This window comes from Triticum aestivum, chromosome 2D (genome assembly GCF_018294505.1).
Source record: "Triticum aestivum cultivar Chinese Spring chromosome 2D, IWGSC CS RefSeq v2.1, whole genome shotgun sequence".
NCBI classification, from domain to species: Eukaryota; Viridiplantae; Streptophyta; class Magnoliopsida; order Poales; family Poaceae; genus Triticum; species Triticum aestivum.
Window position 1 is genome coordinate 646804073 of NC_057799.1, and position 10281 is coordinate 646814353.

The window sequence follows — 10281 nt, forward strand, 5'->3', positions numbered from 1 at the left end:
AAGGATATGTCGAGTTCATCAAATCAGGAGATACCTACTCCATCTAGTGAGGAATTCGCTGTAATTCCTGAACCCACCATTGCGACGGAACACGTTGAGAATCCTGTTGAGGGTGACAATGGAACTCCTGTGAGGAGTAAGAAACAGAGTACTGCAAAGTCCTTTGGTGATGATTTCATTGTGTACCTCGTGGATGACACACCCAGGACTATTTCAGAAGCCTATGCATCTCCTGATGCTGACTACTGGAAGGAAGCTGTACGTAGCGAGATGGATTCCATCTTAGCTAACGGAACCTGGGAGATCATTGACCGTCCTTATGGGTGTAAACCTGTAGGATGTAAGTGGGTGTTCAAGAAGAAGCTTAGACCTGATGGTACGATTGAAAAGTACAAGGCACGGCTTGTGGCTAAGGGTTATACCCAGAAAGAAGGTGAAAACTTCTTTGATACTTACTCACCCGTGGCTAGACTGACCACAATTCGGGTGCTACTATCACTGGCTGCCTCACATGGTCTTCTCGTTCATCAAATGGACGTCAAGACGGCTTTCCTCAATGGAGAGTTGAAGGAGGAAATTTACATGGATCAGCCAGATGGTTTTGTAGTACCTGGTCAGGAAGGAAAGGTGTGCAAGTTATTAAAGTCTTTATATGGCCTTAAACAAGCTCCTAAGGAGTGGCATGAGAAGTTCGAAAGAACGTTAACTGATGCCGGCTTTGTAGTAAATGATGGTGACAAGTGTGTGTACTATCGCTATGGTGGGGGCGAAGGAGTTATTCTTTGTCTGTATGTCGACGACATATTGATCTTTTGAACCAAACTTGATTTAATCAAGGAGGTTAAGGATTTCTTATCTCGCTGTTTTGAGATGAAGGATCTAGGAGTAGCTAATGTTATCTTAACCATCAAGCTGTTGAGAGATGAGAATGGTGGGATCACACTGCTTTAGTCTCACTATGTGGAAAAGGTCTTGAGTCGTTTTGGGTATAGCGACTGCACGCCTTCTCCAACTCCATATGATGCTAGTGTGTTACTTCGAAAGAATCGACGGATTGCTAGAGATCAACTGAGGTATTCTCAGATTATTGGCTCGCTTATGTATTTGGCGAGTGCCACGAGGCCTGACATCCCTTTTGCTGTGAGCAAGCTGAGTCGGTTTGTGTCAAAACCGGGAGATGATCATTGGCATGCGCTTGAGAGAGTTATGCGCTATTTGAAAGGCACCGCGAGCTATGGGATTCACTACACCGGGTATCCAAGGGTACTGGAGGGTTATAGTGACTCAAACTGGATATCTGATGATGATGAGATTAAGGCCACAAGTGGTTATGTTTTTACACTTGGTGGTGGCGCTGTTTCCTGGAAGTCTTGCAAGCAGACCATCTTAACGAGGTCAACTATGGAAGCAAAACTCACAGCACTAGACACTGCCACTGTTGAAGCAGAGTGGCTTCGTGAGCTCTTGATGGACTTATCTATGGTTGAAAAACCAATACCCCCTATCCTGATGAACTGTGATAATCAAACTGTGATCGTCAAGATAAACAGTTCTATGGACAATATGAAGTCCTCAAGGCATGTGATGAGGAGACTAAAATATGTCAGAAAATTGAGGAACTCTGGAGTTATTACGTTGGATTATATCCAAACGTCAATTTTTTTGGCAGATCCCTTCACAAAGGGTTTATCACATAATGTGATAGATAATGCATCGATGGAGATGGGTTTGAGACCCACCGCATGAGTTGTCCATAGTGGTAACCCACTCTATGTGATCGGAGATCCCGTGAAGTAGAAGTGGGAGACAAGCTGTTGGTCAGCTGGGAGGAGAGTATCCCTATATTAACTATTCCACTCCGTGAAGATGCAATACTCTCCTGATCTGCATGGTAGGTTGATACTTATCTTAATGTGTTCCAAGTGGCTTATTCGGGTAAGTAGAGATGTTGTCCTGCAGAACATCTTCTGAGGAACACACCTATATGAATTTGACTGTTAACGTCGCAGTCTGTGAGAATTGGGTGTTCTCTAATAAATTCATTAAAAGGCCCTGGAGTACGACGTATACGCTCCACCCGCGGGGAAGCCTTGTGGCAGCCCAGTATCGGTCAAGAATTTATGTGAAACTAGTCTCGCAGAAAACTTGTAGTTCAAGGCATAGTCCACTATTCAAGTTGTGATCTAGTGTAGCATAAATCTCTAAGTGGAAGTTCAACTTCACAGTCTCCACTAAGCACCGGTATATAAACAATGTTTTAGAACCAAACGGTGAGATGTGCCAATGAGACTTTGTGGGGGATTGTTGGAATTTGCTAGTGGGCTTTTGGCCCAAAGCCCAACTAAAATTCTGAAATTCTCTTGGCCCATTCATGCACACATGTGAGTGGAGTGAGTGAGGCTAAAGTTTAGTCCCATCTCATAAGTTGAGAGAGAGTTGCACCTCTTTATAAGGTGAGCTCTTCTACCACTTCTATGAGCATGAGAAGAGGAGACCTACACGCGCGCTCCTCCTCCTCGCTCACCTCGCCACGCCACGCCACGCCTCGTCACAACGCGCCGCGGGTTGCGGGATTGAGCCGAGTCGAGGACAGAGCTATGCACGTTGTCTATATTTTTGCTGGTCGGGAAAAATTAATGAGTCATTAATTAATAATTAACAGACGCGTTAATTACTGAACCGTTTCCGATTCTTTTGGATCTTGACGACTCGGACGTGGGTTTTACTCCCACGACCTATCCGGCCCGCACTATATAGTCAGGCAGACGTCTACCCTAGCCGCCGCCGCTTCGTATGGTTTCTCACCACCGTTCCAGATCATTGCGCCGCCAAGCAAGTCTTTTCCATCCCTCCTTTCGGCGTGCACCGGGAGAAGGGACAGCAGGCCTCCGGAACCCCGCCTCTCGTGATCCTGTACGGGAGAGGGTCGATCAGGTTTTTGGGGAGCGCACTCGCGCGACTGCTGGCACCGACGACTTCACGAACGACGACTTCTTCCCCGACCTCGGCAACCTCATCCTCGACGACATGGGCGACAACGTCAACGCCGGCGGTGTTGCGCCCGCTGCACCGTATGTGATTCTATCCTTCTTGTTCGAGATCGTGGTAGAATTCATGTTTCTAGTATGTGCCCTAGATGTGATCTGTTCATCTACTATGCTAGTTCGCATGATTAGTTTAATCTCTGCCATTGCTGTCACGATCTATTTCCTATTTATTCGGATTAAATCTCATAGTAATTTGCTCATATTTCCAACACTCACCCCGGTCAGCGGAGTTGGTGGGCCACTGTAGCCACGCTCATCTTCTTTACGGGGACTTCTTCTGTCGTACGCCTTGGATGGGACGGAAGCTGACCCATGGCCGGGTTGAGGAAGCGCCATGAGGGCGCTGGCTTGTCGAGTTCTGTCGGCATGCGCCAGCAAGCCTAACCGTATCGAAGTCTTGACCCCGATGTTTTTGAAAATAATCTGGGTTCCGTTGCCTGCCTGGGGTTCACCCCCCCCCCCCCCCCCCACAGTAGTCCCCGAAGCTGTGAAGGCTCGCCGGCTTCAAGCAAGGGGGGCCTTCGCAGCTTCACCTCCTGAAGAGATGGCAGATGTTGATGGTCCGTAGAGGGGATTTGGCCCCATGGCCATGGTCTTGCTCGGCTGCTGCTGCTCCACCGTTTTCGGGGGCGCTGCATACGTTCCATCGAGGAGGCCAGTGACCTGTGCACCTCGCAGGGCCAGCATCACTTGTGCCTTCCATAGAAGGTAGTTTCCCTTGGTCAGCTTCTCAGATGGTGGAGTTCCGAGGTTGAGGATGACCTGGGCTGACCGGGAAGCCATCGCTCGATGGGTTTCTGGCGAGAAGTTTCTGACGAGAGGCTTTCTGACGATGGGTTTTCTGCCGAGAAGTTTCTGTTTCTGTAGCTAGATCGATGGGGGTTTCTCGCGAGAGTTTTTCTGTTTCTGTAGCTAGATCGATGGGAAGACGTCGGCTCTGTATAGTGTATACCATATTATATTGGAAGCGTTCCTACTCCTCGAGGGAGCCGCATCATGTATATTTATATTAGCCGAAGGCTACAAGTTGCAATCGATCTCCTGGATCGATCGGTTACAGGAGTTGGAGTCACGTACGGGAGGAAGTAGAGATGTAGAGATACACAAGGAAGATTGAGATTACAAACACGTTATATGCTATCTCACATATATTCTAACACTGTCAGCCTTGGTCGACCGCTGGAGGCCAGAGACGCATACGGTCCACTTCCCGTCCGGCGAGATGATAGTCACCCTGCGTGACGTCCAAATGATCCTTGCACTGCCAATCGCCTGGAACGCAGTTACGGGCAACACTGATACAACCACATGTATCCGGCAGACCAAGTTGTTGTTAGGCGCTTGGCCCCCGGGATGGGTGGAGCGCAAAGCTGCATGCCACAATGTCGAGGAGGAGGCACTGCCCCGCAACGACGACTAGCAGGCTAACGATGGGGCTCAAACAGGGCCGTCTCCAGAAATTCAGGGCCCCGGGACGAGAATCAAAATTGGGCCTAAAATTTTAAAAACAGTCATATAACATGAGAACTAATATAACTGAGGCGTACTCTCAGTTTATTACACAATTTCAGTCTATATATCTTACTCCTAACCTAGCACCGTTGACAAATAAATTCATTATCATTTATCAATGCCCAGCCCATGGAAACATGATGATAATATCATCCTACTCGGCTGCTCCTAACTAGGGCCTGCTCCTAACCCAGGTCAGGGAGATCAAAATTAGAAATCTACCAAGTACAGGGATGATAAAATTAAGTTGTATACCTAGTAGATGGAGACCTGGGTTATAGCCGATGGCGGAACCGCAGACGCGAAAGGCAGCAGCGGTCAGCTGACGACGTTCCAGGCGAGCAATTGGCGGAGGGAGCAGCGGACGGCACCTTGGGCGATTGGTGGAACCGCGAAAGCAGCAGGCGGGCGATTGGCCGAAGGCAGGAGACGACATCTGCTCGTTTGGCGGAAGCAGGAGAACCGGCGGCGTGTCAGCAATCGATGGGAACACTTAAGAAGGCCTCGCGGGCTGGCTTTTTGTTGCTGCGTACTTTGCTTAGGCCTTGCCGCTGGATTAAATGGCAAAGTGTGATTATATTGGTACACACTACTAATACCAGTAATTTGGGGGCCTGGGAGGTCGCCCACCTTGGCCCCCTCCATCGACGGGCTTGGGCTCAAAATGCAGCTGCTTACTGCGACAATGTAACTTGTTCGGTCAGCCCGAAAACGAAGCTGCCAAAGAGAAGGAAGTCCTTCGGCTTTCCGTTGTCATGGCTGAAGAGCAGTTTGGCGAGCCACCAGGCCCAGACGCCGACGACAGAATTCTTGATCAGTACACCAGGGGTTACCTCATGTATGTATTTGGTAGCCCTTTAACCGTCGGGGTATAGGAATGTCCCAAATGACGACAGAATTCGTTTGTGCTCGCCGGAGGTGCTGGCGGGTGTGGACGACCAGGAGCGGCCTCAAGTCCTCGATGAGCAGCCAAGAGCGGTGCGGGCGATAAACCCAGCTATCCCTGGCGACTCGGCTGGGCTGGAGGAGGAGCTGCCTGCCGCCACTGCTGGGAGAGTGGCCCAGGCGCCAGTGCTTCCGCTGCGCAAACCCTAGGCTTCTCAACCTGCTGGATGGGCCCAGGGTGGACTGTGTCGAGCGCGCCACCAAGCGGAAGGCGCGGATGACCATCTCTTCCTCCTCTGGCTCGTCCTCGGGTCGCTCGTCGGGGCGTTCCACCTCCTCCAAGCGCGTCAAGAAGCTGCGAGATGTATCTGCTCTGATCCAGCTCCCGCTCAAAGGCACACCTAAGCCACTGGGAAAGAACAAGCTCAAAGCGTTTGCTGACTGCTGCGACCTCGATGCGGAGGGCATAAGCAAGGAGGCCGAAGCCCTTTCTTCTGCTCCAGTTGCTGCCTCTCCAGTGCGCTCGCTCGATCTCAATGAGTAGGACCTGCAGAATCGTGTCTGCATTAGCTGGCCTTCTGCCTTGTAGTCAGGAGCTATTGCATCGTGGTAGTTGCTCCCGGTCTGTCGGGAGTCGTCGTGTTCTTCTTTTGTTGTCCCTCTCTTGCTCCTCCTCGGGTGGTTGCAGCCCTTCTGGCTGCGTTAGTTGTCGTGTCGTTTGGTGTGTTGTCGTTGTTGGTCTGTTTCTGTTTCCGTTTGTAAGCTCATGTTGTTATATTGATGCATGGCATGTTTCTTTCTGTTACCTCTTGCATTTCCTGGCCTTCGGGTCCTCTCGGCGACCGCAAGGTTCTTATGATTATCACTAATTGGAATGTTCGTGGCTTGGGTGACCGCAGCAAGCACTGTCTCGTTAGAGACGCCATTGCCTCTTGCAAGCCCAACATTGTATGTTTACAAGAGACCAAGCTTGATGCTTTTGTGATCAAGAAGTTCCTGCCAACGTCAATGTGTAGCTTCTGCTTTCAGCCAGCGCATGGCTCCTGTGGTGGTATTCTTGTTGCTTGGGATTCAACGGTTACTGGAACTGTCATGGCGCAGGATGAGTTCTCTCTGACAGTGGCCTTCTCGTCAGCCTCTGATAACACCAACTTTTCCCTGACAGTGGTTTATGCTCCTTGTGAGGCAAGCCAGAGACCGAACTTCTTCAGCTCACTTGACTGCATTTCCACATCGATTGCTGGTGCGTGGATGTTAGTTGGGGACTTCAACATGTACAGATATGCTTTTGAAAAGAACAGTGATCGCGTCAGCTGGTCCTTGATGGAGGATTTCAACGACTGGATTAATAGTCATGGGCTGATGGACATCAACATTGTTAACAGGCTGTTCACATGGTCTAATAAACGCAGAGATCCGACATTGGTCAAGCTGGACCGAGTACTCATTAATGCAGATTGGAGTTTGGCCTTCTTAGACACTACAAGTACCTCCGTCTCATCGGTCACCTCGGATCATGTGCCTATCCGCATTGATTTTGGAACCGCTCTACCTACTGCCAAATTATTTTGCTTTGAGAATCATTGGTTGCATATCCCTGAGCTTAACCAGCTTGTGTTGGAATCCTGGCAAGCCGGCCACCGTCAGTATTCCTCTGTTGCTTCCAAGCTGAATTTCAAGTTTAGACGGCTACGTGCAAGCATCAGACAGTGGGCTAAAAACAAAGGAAATCTACAGCTCGTCGTTGATAACAATAAATTGCTTGTGGATTTTCTGAATGCTATAGAGGAGAGACGCAGGCTTACAGACTTGGAGTTCGTGCTCCGCTTGCACGCAAGCATAAAGCTTGAGAAGTTACTCAGATGGCTAGCTGATTTTTGGCAGAGAAGGGCTAATCTCAATTGGTGTAAGTTTGGGGACGAGAACTCGCGCTTCTTCCACCTTGCTGCTAACTGGCACGCCAGAAACAATCGAGTCAGGGTTCTGGTACACAATGGAGTTGAGCACTTCCGCAATTCTGATAAGCTGAATATTGCCACGGAGTTTTTTCAGAATATCTTCAGCAGTCGACAAAACAACCTCCTTGCGGTTGACCTGGCAGCTGTTTACGCTCAGGTGGATGCTGTTGACCTCTCCTCTCTTGATCAGCCTTTCAGTTGGGATGAGATCACCCGCGCCATCAAACTTTCCCCGAACAATAGAAGCCCCGGACCGGACGGATTCACCAATGAGTTTTACAAGAAATTCGCCTCTGCTCTGAAAGACGACATTTTAGCGTTCTTTGATGATTTCTTCCATGGGCAGGCTGATCTGTTCGGCATCAACTGGGCATATATCGCGCCAATTCCTAAGATGGAGTCTCCTATGGAGATCACTAACTACATGCCCATTTCTCTAGTGCACCGTATCATCAAATTGCTCACAAAAGTGCTCGCTTTGAGGTTGCAACATTTCATATCTTTGCTGATTCACTGCATGCAGTCCGGGTTCATCAAAGGGAGAGCCATCGTTGAAAACTTTGCGCTAGCTTCTGAGCTGGTACAATGCGCACAGAAGAGGAGGATACCTATGATAGTGCTCAAGTTGGATTTCAGAAAAGCGTTTGACAGCGTTAATTGGGCCTGTCTTACGAATCTGCTGCAACAGAGAGGTTTTGGCACTCGTTGGATTTCCTAGGTCTCTTCCATTCTTCACTCCGGCAGAGCAAAGGTTATGATGAATGGCTGCCTCGGAGATGATATTATTTTCAACTGTGGTGTTCGACAAGGCGACCCGCTGTCTCCGTATCTCTTCATTTTGGTTGCGGACATACTACAACGTATGTGTGTTGCTGCCGCAGCCAACGGGATTCTGGAGTGTCCTATTAATGGGCTGAGTTTTTTCCCGGTGTTACAATACGCGGACGACACGCTCATTCTTCTAAAGGGCACAGTTTCGCAAGCTGCACGTATCAAAGACATCCTACAGGCGTTCTCAAGTTTTTCTGGATTGCAGATTAACTATCATAAGAGCACCTTCGTGCCTATTCATATGAGTGCAGAGGATGCAACAGAAGCAGGCAGAATCTTGGGATGCCCGATCAGTTCGTTACCATGCAATTACCTTGGCCTGCCTCTCACAGTGCAGAAAATCTCTAACTCAGTTCTGATGCCGGTGATCCAGAAGATTGACAGGCGATTGGCAGGCTGGCTGGCCACATATCTCTCCTGGGGTGGGCGCCTCACCCTGATCGATGCTGTCCTTTCTTCCATTCCGAACTACTACATGGCCTGTGTAAAATGGAACAAGGGCAGCATAGCAAAGGTTGACAAGCTACGGAGGAACTTCCTATGGCAGAAAAAGGCAGACAGACAGCAAGCTGACTGCTTGGTTGCTTGGGACCAGTTTGTCTCTAGCAAGCAAAGTGGCGGCCTACGGATCAAGGATCTAGAGGCTCACAACGATGCGATGCTTTGCAAGTTCACCAACCGGATCCTACAAGGTTCATCAGTCCCATGCTATCAATGGTTCCAGCATAGATATTTGCGCAAGAGCTTGCGTGACAAGCTAAAAGCCACCGACACACCTATTTGGAGAGCCCTAGCAAAATATATCCCGATGGTGCAGCAGACTTCCTTTTGCCATATCGGAGATGGGAAACTAACGTCTTTCTGGCAAGACAAGTTGTGTTGTGCTGGCCGCCTCAATCAGCTCTTCCCCACCTTATTCTCTTTTGCCAAGGATAAGCAATGCTCGGTGGACTCGCAATACCCTGATCGCTGGACGTTGCAACTTCATCCAAACCTTTCCAGGACTACTGCTTTGGAGCTTCAAGCTTTGCGGGAGCTCCTTGCCTCTGTGCACACACCTTCTGCAAAGTCCTCCGATTCCCGGGTCCACACCTTCACCGGCAAACCTGCAATGGCTAGCAATTACTATGCTTTGCTTACCTACAGAGGGGTCTGTTGGGCACCGGCGGACATAGTCTGGTATAAGGTGATCCCCAATAGATGGAAGGTTTTTCTCTGGCTAGCTCACAGAGGGTGACTGAACGTCAGAACGACAATGGTGCATAAGCAATGGAACAATATTCAACACCCCTTCTATGACTTATGCCCGGCAGAAGAAACTATTGATCACATCGTGCTGCGATGTGCACCAGCTCATTACTTATGGCAGAAGCTTGGACTACTCCACCAGGCCAGTTCATCACCTTCCCTGAAGGATTTCATGTTCACAATGAAGGAGGTTGCTAACCACTGGACAATTTTGATTGCTGCATGTGCTGCTCAATTATGGACGGTGCGCAACGCTCGGGTTTTTGACAACAAAACCATACCGTCTGAAGTTCTGGGGGCTGCTATAGCTGAGATGTTACATCTTTGGTGCGCCCAATCAAATGATAATTCCTTGCGAGATTTCCTCCAATGTAAAGCGGAGTTTCTTTCGACCGCTTCTTAAGTTAGCTACACCCTGTTGTACCCCTTTCCTCCTCCTTTCCTGATGCAGCTAGCTAGCTTGCATTCTTTGTAACCTGACAATTCTCAGACCTTGGTCTGGTTTTGGAATATATAAGGTAGACTGCGGCCTGCCTTCTTATCCAAAAAAATGGCGGCACCGCTCCCTGGATATGGCTCCCGCTACTGAAAAGCTGGGAAAAAGCCGGACAGTACAGTTGGGGGGCTGCTGCTCTGGGGTGGCTCTACCGTCAGCTGTGCTTGCCATGTCGTCGTCGAGACCTCTCTAGAAATCTAGGTGGCTGCGTGGTGCTACTCCAGCTGTGGTCATGGTTCCATCTTCCGGTTGGCAAGCCGAACATCCCGAACTGGCCTTGTGTACCAATTACACTAACACCGGG